This window comes from Lepidochelys kempii, chromosome 11 (genome assembly GCF_965140265.1).
Source record: "Lepidochelys kempii isolate rLepKem1 chromosome 11, rLepKem1.hap2, whole genome shotgun sequence".
NCBI classification, from domain to species: Eukaryota; Metazoa; Chordata; order Testudines; family Cheloniidae; genus Lepidochelys; species Lepidochelys kempii.
In genome coordinates this window covers 29,449,193-29,467,286 of record NC_133266.1, presented here as the reverse complement: position 1 = coordinate 29,467,286, position 18,094 = coordinate 29,449,193, and the positions used below count along the sequence as shown (strand labels likewise).

Genomic DNA, 18,094 nt, shown 5'->3' with positions numbered 1-18,094 from the left:
TATTTATTTTTATTTCCTTCCCCTTTTCACTTGTTTCTCTTTTCATTCTCTCTGGTGTTCTTCCCTTAATGGTCTTCATTATTTTCTCTGTGCATCATTTTTTTAAAAAATGTCCCAGATAAGTTCTTCCATTTGCCTTTACATTTTCCCTATCACTTAGCAACATTAAAAAATTTAACTCATGTAATCTGTAAACCTAAACAACTAAATTTTCAATATACAAGTAAATACACAGGTGAGGTACTCAGTTCAATATATGGTTGGTACATCTCCATATGTGTATGTGCACAAACATATGAGCCATGGGAGCAGAAAAGTGTTTGCCTTCTGCCTAGACATTGCTGTTGGGCTGAGTTTCCTGAAAGAAGGGATTGCTCTGCATGTTATTTTTGAGCAACTCCCTGCTTTCACCCAGGAGCTTGCTACCAGGTGGAGAGACCATGAAACCTGAAGGTACATTTGGAGGCTTCCCTTGGGCTTTGATTGGAGGAACACCAGAACATCTGACTGGCCAGGGCTTCCTACTTAAATCCAAAGAGTGGCACAGGAAGTTGTCTGAACAACTGGGCACTACTGGGCTGATGCTTGGACCCCTTGCCTGGCACTACAGACTCTGACCTGCCTGATTCCTAGTATTCTGACTTTAGCCTGACTTCTCATGCCCCAAGTAAGTGCCTGGCCCCATGCCTATTTCCCAGGAACGTGAACACAACTCTTCTGAAGTAGGTTACAAACCACTAGACCCAGCCTCCTACATGCCAGCCATGACATCCTATCCCTTAAGAAATCAATAACAATACTCCTAGCTGACAAGGAGTTTAAAGTCCAGGACACAGGAGGGAATAAGGTAAATCAAAGACTCACTGAATTGTGCTCTGTCTCTCACAGCTTGCAAACTCAAACTCTCTTTCTTTGTTTCTAAAGTCAGGCTGCCACTTCTCCCGTCAACAAGCTGGGGCTGTGCAGCCCTGACTTGTCATTGGTCCAGTGGGCTGTTCATCCTGATCCCCCAAACAGAAACCTCTCTATTGGCCCCAGTAGGGATTTCCAATTCCTTCTGTCCCCACCACTGACTCCAAGCACGCTGAGAATAGAGTCAAGGGGCTTTGGCTGCCATCTTAGTTGTAGAGAGCCCCCTACACACTCAGCCTGGAGCTCCAGGAGCTGAGAAATCCCATGTGGGGGTTACGATACTACCCACCCTGATCCAGCTCAGCACTTAATTGTCAAACACACAAGTAATCCCCTTGACGTCAAAGCCAATAGTGTTGAGTACTTGCCAATGCAAAGACTGCCAATACCATATGTGTTAGTGGTATTATTATTATGTGACTACAGGAACTGACATACTTGATCAGACCACATGTCCATCTGGCCCAGTATCCTGTTTCTGGCAGCAGCAAGTACCAGATGCTTCAGAGGCAGGTGCAAGCAACTTCACAGTAGGCAGTAAGCCCTGAGGCATGAGGTTCACCTCATGACAAGGAACCAAAACTGAGACCACCAAACTCATTGTACAAAGGCCACCAAAAGCCAGAATAATGGTAGGCTTTTAAAAAGTGATTAGCTGGACTCTCTCACTCCATGCATTTCCATAGATCGTGTCTAAAAATAGCACATAACAAGGGATATTTTATTGTGAACGGTCTTGGAGATAATTCATTTAAAATAAGTTTGAAGACAAATGAGAACGTCAGCATTTCAGCAGTGATGCTGCTACTGTACATTGCCTCCGTGTTAGGCTGTTACAGCTGCAATGATGACAGATCTTTCTTCCTGGTGTTTATCCAGTGAGCTGGCTATAATACTTTATATCAGGACCAAACCTAGGATCTAAGATTTCCACAAAGAATGATTTTGGTGGTGGAGTGAGGATTATATTTGGGGTTTGTCAGTGTCCCTGTAAGCTAATTATAGTATTTCATTTTAACAAAGGAATCAGCATACCCTGAGTACCCTTGAAATGTGAGGCTGAAATTTTCAAATGGGCTGTAAGGCTGTTGCATATTCAACTCCTATTAACTTTGATTGGGACTTGGGCATCTAACTCCCTTAGGCTCCTTTGGAAATCCCAGGCTAAACCATTAATAAAACACTCCAGCTGCACTCCCTGGTCACTTTACATGATTCACATTCTCTAAATAAGAAGTCTAAGTAGGATAGATACCTAAGACTGTGTTATAAAAATGAAATCTACTTAACAACAGTCTAGGATTATTTAGTCCTGCCTCAGCACAGAGGGCTGGATTTGATGACTTCTCAAGGTCCCTTCCAGCTCTACATTTCTATTATTCTATGACTGGACAGGTTACATTATAAACTTACCTGTTCTCAGAGCCTTCAGGCAAACTATAAATCTATATAGTACTTTCAGTTTTCCAAGGTCAGTGATTTCTCTTTCCTTTCAGTTCATACCTTGTGCACTGTAGGTTTGTTGTACTTGTACCTCATCTTCGTTTGGTTCACTAATTTTTTTCCTTTTTGTTTGTGTTGTATTTTGTTTTCATACTTTATTTTGATTTCTCTGTATTTCATTTTGTTGTTGGTTTTCTTAGTTTTGACTGTACTTTTTCTTCTTGCCCTTGAGAAGCAAACTGAAATGGAATCTGATGGCATGGATGAAACAATTCATCTGTATGGCTCATTGCAGTTTTAAAGGACTCTAAGTTCTTACATTCTCTGAAATTAGGAGACAGCATTGTTAAACTATGAAAACAATTACTGGGAAGAGAAAAGCAATATCTAGATATTCCTGATCAACTCATGGAATGAGGTCACAGTATTCTCCTACACTATGATGAGAAAACAGACTACCTCAGGATTTTACACTGTCACAACTCTTGGTGTGGTTCACAGGAAAAATATATTAAAATAATAAGTAACCCCAATTGGATATTGTAAGGTGATAAGTCACTCCTGTGCTGGGCTCAAGCCAATCTGCAAGCCAGGAACTGGTCTGGTGACTCCCAGGGCAGGTATATAAGCCCCACAGGAGGAACAGCAGCTCAGTCTGCTCAATGTCACTCCAGGGCTTGGAACTCACTCCTGCCTGATGGTGACAATAGACTCCCCAAGCCTTAGGCTGCTCCAGCCGTGCTCTTGTTGCTGCCCTGGTCCAGCCTTGCTGTCACTCCAGCCTTGCTCCAACCCAGCTCTGGACTCCTGATTCCAGCTCCAACCACTAGGCCCAACTGCTATGTCTCCAATCACTATATCTGACTATTCCCATTATGGTTTCTGACAGATATGATGCTGGACTATTTCATAGAAGCAAGCAAGCAAGCTGTGTGGTACATAGCAGGAATAAGAAGAATGTGAATAGTGGTGAAAAACATGGATATTAAATATGCATAAAGAATAAAACAGAATAATTTAAAGAACTTGAGAAGGTTGCAATAGAACCATCATTTCCGCTTGGCCATCAGAACAAAATATGTCCTGCTTATAACTAACATTATTCTCACCTTCCTGTAGCAGGACCAAGGATATAGTGTAAATTAAAGGAGGCAAGTTCCCTTTCTATCTATCGCTTTTCCCTCTACCTCTGTTTAATCCCCTCTGCTAGGGGACATACTTAAAATCTGGCTATTAGAAGCAAAGCTGCAGCCATGGATAAATATTAGTAGTATGAATGATCACAGCCATAGCAATACTTCGAGGCACAGAAAATTTATTTTAACATGAAGCAGGAGGGCTCATTACCTCTGCTCCCCTCTGTCTCTCCCCTAGTAAATTGTCTTAACTTAGACAAATCTAAATTTTCTACTGCCAATTTTATATTGAACTCATACTTTTAAGTAGCATCATGAGCTGCCTCTCCTAGTCTGTAAAGTTCAGCCTTGTCCTGTTTCCTTCCTCTGAGTCTGTAACTAATTATATGAATTAAATCAATATACTGCACTGAAGGCAAGAGAGATGGAGAAATTAATTCTGCAAATACTGGATTAAATGATCCAACTTTCAGTCAAGCGAATGGGAAAAGTTAAAACAAAAATAGCCAAGGCTTGGGAACTGTAGAATTGCCTCCTGCTGAGGGGAGTGTTAAGGCCCCCATGGAGGGGCTAGAGGATTTGCCTTATGGCCAAGTGCTGTGGGTAATTCAATCCCCATCTGCATTGCCCATGCATGGAGGGCCATCCTCTCCATGTGGCTCCTCAGATTCCCTGCCCCCAACTGAATGACCCCATTAAGTGGAGTAAAAAGCTGCACAGCAGGCATTAATGCTGAATCTAGCAGCGTTAACTACCACAGGAAACTTTGTCTCCTTGTTTCAGAGTAACAGCCGAGTTAGTCTGAATTCGCAAAAAGAAAAGGAGTACTTGTGGCACCTTAGAGACTAACCAATTTATTTGAGCATAAGCTTTCGTGAGCTACATCTGATGAAGTGAGCTGTAGCTCACGAAAGCTTATGCTCAAATAAATTGGTTAGTCTCTAAGGTGCCACAAATACTCCTTTTCTTTTTGTCTCCTTGGAGATCTGCAGGGCTGCACGAGAGGCATTCCCACCTTCCTAGCTGTGTCCCCCAGTAGCTGGCCATTTAACTTCCCCAACCCCACAGGGAACTCCAGTGTTAACAAGGAGGGACATCCAAAGACTTGGATGGAAAAAAGGGTGATTCCCCACTCTCCCATTATGTGTGGACCATTTGCCATACCATTGTTAGCATTACTTTCATCTGTGCTTTGCACGTGTGAAATCAGCGCAGAGGATCTGGCCAATTAATTCCAATTTCTTTTATCTAATCCAATATTGTTATCTCTGGTGTTGAAGCATAAGTAGCACACTTCCAGTATATCTTATACAAGAGTCTCCTCTTAGGTTTTTTTTTAAACTTAGTCTTATTTTTTATTCTTATATTCACAAAAATCAAAATATCCCCTATAGACCTGCAAGAATTTGACTTGCACAAAGGTTTTTGGTTTTTAACAAAGGCTCAAGATATTTCACAGCTTGAGTTTAAAAATTATGATTACAGTCTAATAAACAAGGAATTATATTTACCACAAACAAAAGCAAGGTATATGGGATAAGACATCATTGTGACGTGAATCAAAAACATAACCCCTTTCCCACACTTAATTGCATGGTAGTGATACATTGAGGTCAGTGTTCTCCTTGAATTACTCCTAAAAACCAGCACTGCTGCACAGGATTGTTGTAAAAATAAAGCATACTGATAAGTGCAGTAGATGCATATGTGAACAGTAATATGCTAGTAGATGATATCCCCTAATAAGATATATAATGATTCTCCAGTGGCACATTCTGCCAAAAATACACAGGGGGGATTTGATATACTTTTGCAAAACAAAAACTATTTAATGTTATTTGAATATTTTTATAAAGCCAAACTATTTTAAAGATATATTAAAAGAGTTTGCATTTCTTTAATGAAAACAGGCAATGAACAACCTGCATGAAATGAAAATTCACAAAGGCAATAGATTCCTGTTACAGTATATGTAATACTTCTCATCTTCAGATGCTTTACAAGCATTCATTAATCCTCCCAACCCCCTGGGGAGTCACGGTTGGTACACTAGTGAGCACTATTTATCCCATTTTATATTTCATATTTCCAAAGTGGTCAGTGAAATGTCCAGATTTAAAATTCTAGCCATTCTGTAAATTGAACAATTCTGCAAATTGTACCCATTCTGCAACGAACACAAGTGTGGGTGCACCCATGGACCTGTGTGGAACCCCATGATGTAAACACAGCTGCACTGGGACGTAGAGATCCACCTGAAAAGAACTCATTGTAAGGTTGTGGGCCCTAGTTCTTAATTCATAACTACAAACCACCTATTTGATTGTTTCAAGCACCATTCACACCCTGTGACTGAACAAAGAGTGTACAACAGGTATTTTTCAGTTCCTCATGTAAACTAATACATATGTTTATTCAATAAATACATATTTAGTTGCCCTAGTGCAATTCTTACAATTTTTAGAAATATTGATTTGCTGCGAGAACTAATGTAACTATCTGTCATTGTCCACTGGAAACCTGAGATAATTATTATTGTTACCACCACTGTTGGAAAAGTAACAACTGAACACACGGTTTTCCCCCACGTAATATCGAATCACACTTCTTTGCAACTCTGTTGCTGAGGAACAAAGATTTAACTTGTTACTAATAGCAACTGTATATGCCTATGCCAGAAGCTATCAGTGCTATGTTCATAGATGCTTAGGATATATACACAGCAGAAGAAAAAGGCCCTGCAACAGTAAGTCTCAGAGTCTGGGCTACAGACTGAGGCTTGAACTACGGTGCTAAAAATAGCCATGTAAATGTTTGTGCTTGGTCTGGAGCTCCAGTTTTTTTACAAGCTTTTTAAAATGTGGACATGAGAATTCTATGCACCATCCCAGTATTGGTGTCACCAACGCCATATACAGAGATAAAAATCACCTCCCTACTCCTGCTCCTGTTTATACATCCAAGTATCTCATTAGCTCTTTTTTCACAACATTGTATTGAGAGCTCCCACAGAGTTGCTCCCCCATTATAATCCCTAAATCCTTTTCAGAATCACTGCTTTCCAGGATACAGTCCCCTACTCTGAAGGTGTAGCAGTCCTCAGAGGGCTTGGGGGTGGGGGGGAGGGGACTAGTGGTTAGGATCCACTGAGGCATAGGGTAATGGTAGGGCAGTCGGGGCCCAACCCACTCCACCAAGCCCTGATCCAGGGCCCATGGAGAATGGGGGTGTACCTTCTGAGTTACCCTCCCTCTGCTTCTGATCCCAGATAAGGAAAAAGAAAAATGGAAAAGGTAACTAAACCATCAGCCCCAACCAGGCTCAGCACACAGTCCTAGTACTTCAAGAAGGTGACTCTAGCCGCTTTTGGCAAGAGCCTGCAGGGTAGAGTTGTACTCCTCCCAAGCCTCCATCCTTCTGAGTTGGGTAGGTCCTTTTTCAACTCTGTCTCCAGTTGGAGCATGCTCTGCAGAGTTGGAGGGGTAGGTCTAGCTGGACCCAGTGCTGTCCTTTAACCCCTTCCATCCCAGTGTGGGGTTTGTAGCCCCATCCCATTAGGTATGGCCTGCATTCCTTGTTCCTGGATGTATAACTTTTTATTTGGCTGTATTAAAATACACTTTGTTTTAATGGGTCGATTGTACTAAGTGATCCAATTTGCTCTGTATGACAGGTTAGACAAACATGTCAGGCATAGTCTAGGCATATTTTGTTTTGTCTCAGTGCAGGTGGCTGGACTAGATGACCTCTGGAGGGGGCCCTTCCATCCCTCCATTTTTAAGTTTCTGTGACTGCAAAGTTGTGGTCAGCATTGCGTATTAACTTAGCTCAACAAGGTCATGGTCTAACTTGATGAAATTTTGTAGTAAAGAGAAAGAAACACACTCGGCAAGAACATGACCCTGTTCGTCATACGCTAAAGGGGGAAATTTTGCATCTTGATAAAACATTGGTAGCACATCCCTACAGTTTGCTTACTTCACAGGGTATTTGAGCACCGATTAAGTAGTGTTTGAAAAGCACGGTTTAAATGTTAAGCATTCTCATGATTCAGAATATCACGTTTGTATTATTAATATGTACGCTCAGCACATAGATGGAGGTGCTACCCATGTAATAAATTGCACAGTCAAGTGATTAATTTCTTTATCATAGACTCTGGGCCACTTGTACTAGCAATTCACCCACTAATCCATCTCTCTAAGATTGATTTCTGCCACCGTGCAGAATCTAGCCCATTGCAATTTCCCAGGATCTAGAAAGTTACGCTATCTGGATGTACACATTTTGGTTTCTAGTACGATGTTGCCTTTATTTTGCTTTGGACATTATTCCTTGAGGACGATTGTTTGCGATGCTGAAATTTCTGAGAAGTCAGGAGAAAACTAAAAGAGTAAGCTGACAAATATGTGGAATGTATTGTGAGGAAGAAAAAATCCATCTCCTGGTTGGGATGTGGATTTTCATTGCCAAGACCCAGAGAAACAAGATTACCTACACCTTAATTCCCAGTAATCTATGGGTATGCCTATGCTGCAATGAAAGACCCGTGGCATAGCCATGGCTGGCCTGGGGTCAGCTGACTGGGGCTGATGGGGCTTGGGCTTTGGGGCTAAAAATTGCAGTGTGGACATTCAGGCTTGTGCTGGAGCCTGGATCTGAGACCCTGCAAGCACCTGGGCTTAGGGTGACCAGACAGCAAGTGTGAAAGATCGGGACAGGGGGTGAGGGGTAATAGGAGCCTATATGTGAAATAGATGCAAAAATTGGGACTGTCCCTATAAAATCGGGACATGTGGTCACCATACCTGGGCTCCAGCCTGAACATCTGCTCTGCAGTTTTATAGCTCCGCATCCCAAGCCCCGTGAATACAAGTCAGCTGACCCAGGTTCTGAACCTCAGTGCCATGGGTTTTTTTAACTGTAGTGTGGAAGGAGATGTCTACATCATGCTGCAGTGCAGACTACAAGGGTCTGAATTGCAGAGCAAACCAAACTGTTGTACTCTATCTGCCCCATGTGGATGCTGCTGCCACAAACTAAAAAGGACTTCACATTAATGTAGTCTTCTGGTCTATGCCAGGAGTATCCACATGGGGATTAACCAAGTCCAGAATTGGTATGAGAGGGAAATGGCAATGCATCCTTATCAGGCTGTCTCTGCCTTTTCTCAGGGAGGAACCTGTGTGCAGTTAATTAGGGAGAGATTCTGCCTTCCCTCAGCTCTTCTTTCCTGAAGTTGCAGGTCTGCTCTCGTCTCTGATCTGTCACCAAATGAGCTGCTCCCCTGCCTTTTAACTCCTCCTCCAGTTGGCACATTTGCTACAGGTGTGGCCGGATGAGGCTGGCTGGACCCAGAGTAGTTCCTTAACCCCTTGCTGCCCAATAAGGGGGTTTGAACACCCCATCACAGGCAACTCTTCATACGGAAGTTTATCCATGTCACTAATATTGCTTGTTGCTTGTCTCTGAGCCACCTCTGGTTTCAACTACATCATTTTCGTGATAGGAAGGTCCAGCCTGAAAACAGTACTCCAGATAAAGACATAGCATATTAAGATACAATGGCATTATAGTATTTTCAGTATTATTTTTTCATCCTGTTCATTATGCTTTGTAACATTTTGTTTTGACTGCTGCTGTCCGACATGGCATTTTTTGTGCCCCCTTTACAATAATGTTACACCATTAACACTAAATTTTGTAAGAACACTGCTTGTATTTAACTGATTAATAACAAAGATACATACATATTACAGAGAAACAGTATATTTTTAACACAAAGTTTGCTGTCTTAGTCATATACATTTATTTTGTAAGTTACAGAGCTTAAGCCTAATTTTTGAAGCTTCAATTCTTTAACTCTTTGTCAGATGAACTTAAGACTCTGACAAAGATGTACAGTTCCCTTTTTTCTGGAATGTAGGCTGCTAAATATATATCCAATTATGTTTGTCTGTAAATGTCAGCAGAAGCGTGTCTGGATATTATTCCTTTCTTGTTCCACCTTTTATTTTCAGATAACCTACCATGGTTTTATTGTCTGGCAGAACTTATTTTATTTGTTCAGGTAACCTAGGAGTGGAATTGATTGAAGATCTTGCCACAGCTTTGGCGTCCTTTGAAAAGTATTTAGGAGGAAAGGACAACTCCTCTTTATGTCAAATACAGATTAAAAGAGAAGTTAACCTATCACTGGTTCAGGTCACACCCTTAAGGCCATGCACAAAGGGTAATATCTGTGTGTGAATCATACCTCTCCTGTATGGGTTGGAGGGATAAGAGGAATGGAGTGTACGTTGCTTCCAGGTCACAATTTCCACAAAGGGATCCCCACAGGGTCAGGATCCATGCAGGGTTACGGAGTGGGTAGCTCATGGTGCTGGGGCGCACACTGTCCCCTGCAGTTCCCACAGAGATTATGTAGAATAACTACTACTGAATTTATACCTTTTCTGTAGAACCCCTTTAATGCTGGAGAACCTGTTTAAAGGCAATCTTCCAGGGACAGCCATGGAAGGGAAATCCCTAGTTAGTGGGATGCCAGCCAAGCTATCCTGTCAGGGAACAGAGTGGGGCATGGAAAGTAAGGGATGTGGAAAGCCCCAAAACCAGAACAGAGGCACAGGATCAATATGCAGATGCCTTTACGCACTTGTCAAGCAGTTCACAGAATCTGCTGCATTCATCCCAGACCCACAGCTCATTTGACAGGGGGACAAATCCACCCTCTTGGAATTATGTGGATGGCATTGTGCAAGTAAATCTTCAAGTAGCTTCTCTCACATCAACCCCTTTCTGGCCTTTGACCCTAACATCTTTCATATATCCTCCCCCACTATCAATTACTGTATCAGTCTCTGCATTGGCCAATAAACAGTAGATTCAGGATACCTAGCTCTATGACTGATCATCTTGCAGTCTAGCAAGCTATAACAAATCTATATAATACTTAATTATCCACAAAGAAATCCACTCAACCCAGATCACAAAATAGAACAGCTTTGGAGTTTTGTATAACACCTGGTATTTCCACAGTACCTTTCTTTTAAGGCCCTCAAATCATCTTACAAACATTAATTAAGCCTCATTTTACCCTTGTGAAATAGATAAGTATTATTATATACAATTAATAGATGGGTAAATTGAACCACATCCTTTGATTTTGTGTTTTTTCTGCTAAATGTAAATGATTAACATTACCTTAAGGAAAGGGTATTTTCATATGCTAATAAAATGGGAGAGGACAGGAGAGACATGCTCCTGCTCTCTGTTCGGGGATGGGAGGGATAGCTCAGTGGTTTGAGCTTTGGCCTGCTAAACTCAGTGTTGTGAGTTCAATCCTTGAGGGGGCCATTTAGGGATATGGGGCAAAAACTGGGGATTGGTCCTGCTTTGAGCAGGGGGTTGGACTAGATGACCTCCTGAGGTCCCTTCCCATTCTGATATTCTATGATTCTATGTGTCCAGACCCCACATGGTCTGCTGTGGCTCACAGCTGCAATTGTAGAGAAAGTCATGCTCAGTGTGGATGGAATCTTTGGGGGGAATTTATCTGCTAAAATAAGTCTCTGAGCATGTGTGAACTGTGATTTTTCAAAAGCTTATGACTTGGACAGATTTTGATAGATTTTCATGGGCACAGCAAAAGGTACATCCCAGACAAAAAGATCTCCCCTGAAAAATTTCAAGTCCCTGCTCCAAAGCACATAGAAAAGATTGCCAGAATTTGTTAACATGAGAAAAACAATGTCTTTGTCCCAAGTTTTGTTCTTAGAAGTGGCTGAACCAGTTTGGCTGAAATTTTCCAAAATCTTACTCAAATCTTACTCAATTTCAAGAGAATTTTAGAACTAGACATTGAAGATTCCATATAGGTAGCCTGTTTAAACAATTTTATATGATTCAAAGCTTGCTGACATCTCTGAGTCATGTTCAGATTAATGTGATGGTAACACTTTAAATTAAGTGCCCCATGTGAAAGTATTTAATTTAGATTTAATAGATTTTTGGGTGAGTTCTTTTCTTTGAAAGACACACAGTGTAATGTGCATTATGAAATGTGGTTTCTGAAGCTTACAGCTAGCATTCAATCTTATATAATATGTGTCAACATACCCTGTTTAAAAAATGCTTTTTCTTTGACAGTCAATACAGAAATCTTATACAATATGTTTTGCATGTATGACAGTAAGAGTATTCAGAATTCTTCAAAACCTCCACTTTCTCTTTTTGGTGCTACTGCAACTCCCCCTTTAAGTTTAAATAAATTATAGCCATGACTCATCCTTAAAAGCTTTCCTTTGTCCTTTGAATTATAAAATAAATGTACATCACATGGAAGAATAAAATGGAATAAAATGTTATCACTGCTTATACTGATAGAAAAAGGAGCAAAACAAAGATACTCTTTACTCTGGATAGGAGCCTGGTTAATTTAAAATATTTTGAAACTGTAATTTTCTTTAAATATTATTTTGGTGATTCCCCATTAATTTTGCCTAGCATTTCTTTATGACTGTGGCTGAATCTCTATCCTTCACTTAAGATTTAGGTTGTAATAACCTATTCAAAATATTTTAGCAGTTTTTCCTCTTGAACAATCTTTCATCTGCCTCCTTTCCTTACTCAATGTGTTTCAATAGCATTCCCAAGAAAATAATGCCATAATAAAGCTATCATGCAAATCTGATATATTGTTACTTTAGTAACCTCATAGAAACATTACAAACAAAGCCATAAAACATTAGAATGTTGAACTAATATTGTAGTAAATTCAAGTTATTCATGGAAAGAATGCAGTCAAAGCTTTAGGAACTGGTAAAGTTGTATAGTTTTATGTAGAGTATGAGTATAGTTACAGCGCCATCAACTGAAATCAGTGAAAAGCAAAAGCTAAACATTTTGTAGGTGTAATCTCCATTAACTGCACACAAAATGCCACAGAAAACGTACATGAACTTTTATGCCCAAATCCAACAAAACGCTTAAATACATGCAAAACTTTAACCACCTGATAGCCCCATTGACTTTAAGGGGACTACACACATAAGTACATTGATACTTTTAAATAAGTCTTCACTGGATCAAGGTGGAGATTTTCAAAGGTGAAAATGTCAGTCAGGCCCTTATCTCTTGTTGACTTGCAGTAGGAACAGGTGCCTAACTACCATTTGTGCCTCTGAAAAAAATCTATCCTCCAGGCCTTTCTCAAAGACTATATGGTGTTATAGGTGGGGCTGGTAGCACCCCTTTTTATTAAGATTGCCCAACACTTCCCATTATATATCCTTGTTTCCAGTTGCTTTTAACTTTGCAAACTTTAACTGTTTTATGTGAAATTTTATGTGCTGGATGAATTGTTCTGAAAAAGTTCAGCCAAAACAATTGAGCAGTTTCTGAAAACAAGGCTGGGGGAAAATACTTTGTTTGGCCATGTTAAAAAATTCTGGAAACCTTTCCTTTGAAAGAACAGGAACTTTAAATTTGTCAGGGGGTGGCTTTTGCAATCTCCATGAAAATCAACCCAAATTTGGTCAGGTCATAAGACACTGAATAATTGCCGTTTGCACATGCTTAGTAGAGACTTGCTAGCACTTGCTGAAATCTTCAAATATTTCATCCTCACTGGGCATGCTCAAGCCTCTCACAGCTCCTATATGTGACTGAACTGTCCATGCACCATCCACACCGAGAGACTGAGCATGTTCAGTCCTAGGCTATGGGGGCTCAAAAAGACTTTCCCTGTAATGACTGCTCCCACTGCTCCCAGCTGCTCTAAGTCAGAGGGTGGGGCTGGGCACTGGCCCTGGGGGCATGGAGTATGTATCTTCTGTGTTCACAATGATCCTCCTGCTAGTGCCCAGGCAGCATGGAGAAAGAAGCCATCTTATTCAAATGCAGAGGGGACCAAATGGGGGAGGGAAAGGACAAGGAGTCCGGTGAGACTGGGACTTGAAGGGGGAGAAACTTGGATTGGGAGTTGTGGGGGGTGGAAGGCTGGGACTGACTTGGCAAAGAGACTGGGAACTCGGGGGGGGGGGCAGACAGGATGGAACTGGTTGGGCAAGGAGACTGGGATTGGGAGCTACACGGGAGGAGACTAGATGGCGAGCTGGTGAGGGAAATGGCAGGGAGGGACTTGGAGCCAGCTGTCGGGTGGTGGTAAGGAGAGCACTGAGATTGAACAATGAGCTGAATTGTGAGGGGAGAAATGTGGCTGGGCAAGAACACAGGGAGAGGCTGGGGGTGTGAAGTGAGAGAATGAGGAGCCCAGTGGGTAGAGATTCTATTGGGAGCCAGTGAGGTAGGAAGGGAGAGGAAGAGAGATTGGATAAAGAACCAGGAGGGGGCAAGTGTGACTGGCTGATCAAGGAGACTGGGCGCAAGGACAAGGACATGGGATGGGACTGTCAGAATTGGGACTAGCTGTGCAAATTGACTGGGATTGGGTAGGTAAGGAGAATGGCTCTGGGACAAGGGGTTGGGTGCAGAAGAGACAGAACTGGAACAGGGACAGGTTAGAGAGGATGGGGCAGAAGGAGAAAGCTTGGAGTACACTGGCAGAAGTGTCTGTGCTCACTAGAGCTCACCCTCCTCAAGAGCCTGGAATAGAACCCACGATTCCTGAGTCTCACCATTCCTCAGATGCCAGCAAATATCTTTGAAACCCACTGGCAAAGTGTCTCTCTCATCCCCTTTGAGTGCTGGTTCACAGAGGATGAAATCCTGCTATTGCTGTCACTTACTGTTAGTTCAAGTGGCAGAGGCCCGTTCAAGGGACCTAAAGATTCCCAGCCAGTGGGCAGACCATGTGGGTGTCAATATAATGGAATTTCTTTTTTTTCAGTTTGCTTTTTTAAAAACTTAGAAAATAACACACACAAAAAGAGAACATTATTAACATATATTATAAAATATCATTACAAACATTATTAAGTTTGTAAAGTCAAACACTCAACAGTTAGGAAATTCCAGAACTAAGTTTGGCTGTTCAATCATAGCTTGGCCCCCCCTTATAGATGCCAAGGACCAAAGGGACCACTGTGATTATATAGTCTGAATTTCTGCATAGCCCAGGCCACAGTACATCCCCAAAATTATTCCTCCAGCATATTTTGTAGAAAAACACCCAATCTTGATTTTTAAATGGTTATTGATGGATAATCCACCACAATCCTTTGTAAATTGTTCCAATGGTTAATTACTCTGACCGTGAAGAATTTATGCTTGATTTCAGTCTTAATTTGCCGCTGAATCAGATGATCCTTTTTCTGTTAGACTGAAGAGCCCATCATTACATATTTGTTCCCCATGTAGATGGCTTGTCACCCCTTAACCTTCTGTTTGTTAAGCTAAATAGAATTGAAATTGCATTTAGGTCTGTAGCACTGTTAAAAAATGTGTGGAAAGAAATAATGACAAGGCTGAATAATTTAAAATAAACATCCAGCCCGTCCAGTAGATGGCAATCTAGAGAATAGCAAGGTGTTGAAAAGAATGTCCACCACTTTTTGGAAATGTAGTAAAGAAGATGAGACTTTAATGCTAATGCTCTAGGACTGTGAAAAGCTTTTTTTTTAAAAAAAATCTCTTTAGAGGATAAACTTATTTGCTGTTAATATTTTTGTTTCTCCACAGCAGCCTCTACTGCTGAGAATAGTGTAATTTTTCATAGCATATGTTATTGCAGTTGTAACACTTTTTTTCTGAAAATGTTCTTCAGTTACATAAAATAATGAGTGAACCATAATAGTGTATTCTAGGTTTACTGCAATGTTTTTTCCTTCATGACACTTTCATATGACCTAAGAGATATTATCACAGCAGGAATCTATAATGTTGGAATTTGCCAATGTGGATTTACATCTGAGGAATCAATATGCTAGCTCACCATTTTCTGATCCCTGGGATATCCTTTTTTCTGAGCTTTCCACTTTTCAAGTAGTAATTGGTTGAGGGAATGATTGCCATTACCTAGTATAGAACTATCTGGTGTTTTTCTGCTTGCTGCAGTTCCTAAACTTAAATTTGACTGGCACAGACCAAAATTAATTTGATTTTCTTTAGAGCGCTGTATTTTTTTCTGAAAACCTCATCAAATTGAAATCCCTTTATGAGCTGTAGTGTACATATATTCACATGGACTCCCTGAACAATTACAATTTAAATAACTGTTCTAAATTTACTGATGTTTTATGAAATATTGAAATGGTCAATTTTCTGTCTTTGTAATTTATCCAACTCTTTACTTTGGCTAGACTGATAAGTTCAGAATTAATGTATTATATTATATCTTTGCAGATTCACAGGATCCAGAATTGAAGGACTTATCTGTTAGAGTACAACAAGCACTCAATGAAATGGAAACATAATAAACAAAATAGCACTTATACGTAAGTATACACATATTATATTATAGTGAAATATATATTCACACTACCTCTATGAAGAAGGGAAATAAGTATCAAGTGTATAGGTTTAGCTCTTTACTACTAACTGCTATGCCAGAAATATTTACACTGTAATGAACTAATAATATACCACCATTGTGTCAAATGCTGTTCCATATTCAAAAGTGAACTGTACAAAATTTTATAACTGCATTTTAAACCTCTTTAAAATGCTAAACCATGAACACAGTTTATGTGAAGCCTTTACAATCGCATTGACATTTGAAAATAAAATCATATTTAAGAAGTAATTTCATTTTTACTCACATCGAAAGTTCTGCTCTCGGGACAAGATGAATCTGCCCCCATCTTATGTTTCCTGATGGTTTCCCTGGAAAAAATCCATTGTATCCATGAAAAAACTGGTGATAACTGTTGGATGGGTGATTGCGAATCTAATGGACATTGTTTTGTATCCGGTCCAGTAGTATTGTCCCAGTTTCTGTGGGCAAGCTGTTTGGGGAAAGGCCTGAGAAATCATAAAGGGTTTACGACATCCATTTTTGACCTTTCATGTTTAAATTCTAATATTCTAATGTTAATTTACCCTCTTTAGTCTATAAAAATGGTCAGTATATTTGTTTATTTTGTTAGTAGCATGAGCAAGCAAGTCCACTTTGCCACACTGCTTCTGAAACGTGTGTCTGCAGTAACCCATACGAGGCAATATACAATGGTGATTTGTTGTAGTCTCCAGCAAGGCAGAGCAGTAGTTGTGGCACCATACCATTGGGGTTATGGCATTTCACTTAGCCGTTTGTTGTGTAATTGCTGAAAGAAAGAAGGAATAACTGCAAAAGGACAAGGAGAACAGAGCAGAGCCTCTTCCTTTCTTTCCCCTTGTTGTCTGACCCATTCCTCTTCTTTTCTGTATCAGCAAAGGGACACGAGGGTTGCTATTGATGGGGGTAGGGGTTAAGTCTTCAAAATGGGTTACAATGTCTTTAGAAGGATTAAATGTCACTCTGTGCCTGACATATTATTAAACTGGTCTTCTGGATAAAGGTCTCCCTGTGACTAATTGACAGGAGTTTCTGCTTCCAGCAGAGCTGATTCAATGGTGATTAGGCCAGACAGACAGATTGGGTCATTACCAAGAAGATGATTTTAAAAGGACAAATGCAATAGTAAGAGACGAAGCTGTGTATTACTCTGGCTATAACTATACAGTTGGTATACAGTGTCTTTTCTGCTGAAAGAGAATGCGATGCATACATACCTGGGTGTGTCTACACTGGGAGCTGGGGATGTTATTCCTGGCTTGATGAGACATACCCATGCTAGCTCTGATAGAGCTAACTTGCTAAAAGTGGAGTTTAGCTGCAGCAGTGGGAGGAGCTAGCTGCCCCAAGTACTGTTCTGTGTGAGACCATAGGCACATACTTGGGGAAGCTACTCCCTCCCGCTGGTGGCCGCTGTGGCTACATTCTGTGTTTAGTGGGAGAACGTCTCCTCCAGTTTGGAATCACACCCCTAGCTCCAAGTGTTGACATAGTGTCCGTGTTGGGTGGGGAGGAAGAAGAGGGGTGGTAAGCACCCTGGAAGAAGGCAAGCTAATAGACTACTAGAGCATAACAATAACTTTTGAGAGTATCTTCACAATTAATATATCTGTGGATTCCACTAGTGTGTAACTTACATTCTATAGGAATAATGCAGATAAAAGACCAGATTCCCACTTAGTTGCACCTTAGTCTTCAAGTAATCCCATTTCATGTAACTACTTGAGCAATAAGGTACTACTCAAGGTACATACGGGTATTAGAATCGGGACCAGCAGAAATAATCTTTTTTTTATTTTTTGTATGCTTTACTTTGTTGTATCTTCAAATAAGTGCTATGTGTGACAGATTGGGGGTATGACTGTGTCAAATTATGAAGCCAGGTTTGCTTCAGGGCTCTGCATTGTATTGTAACTTCCTGTGATCCTCATGTTGTATTGCAACTTCCTGTGTGGATTAGAGCAACCGTTTTATAGTTGGGCTTGACACCTAGTAGAAAGAATAGGTCCGAGAAGATATGGTAGAGCCATCAAAACCCATTAACATTGAATGTCCCCTATTGGAACAATGGGTTTGCTAGTGGTAGGGCCATTGACTTTGTTTGACTCGCTACACAGAAGCTGAGCCCAGAATTTCCCCCAGCTGAAGC

At 40.8% G+C, this 18,094-nt stretch overlaps 1 protein-coding gene across 5 annotated transcripts in view; it reads right to left on the bottom strand.

The window, feature by feature from the left end:
* Positions 1-18,094, bottom strand: part of GALNT13 (polypeptide N-acetylgalactosaminyltransferase 13) — a 504,126-nt gene that overhangs the window by 75,583 nt on the left and 410,449 nt on the right. For all 5 annotated transcript variants that reach the window (XR_012154256.1, XR_012154250.1, XR_012154254.1 and 2 more), the window contains one exon: positions 16,211-16,274. The gene's annotated coding sequence lies outside the window, so the exon portion shown is untranslated. The remainder of the gene's footprint in view (positions 1-16,210; positions 16,275-18,094) is intronic.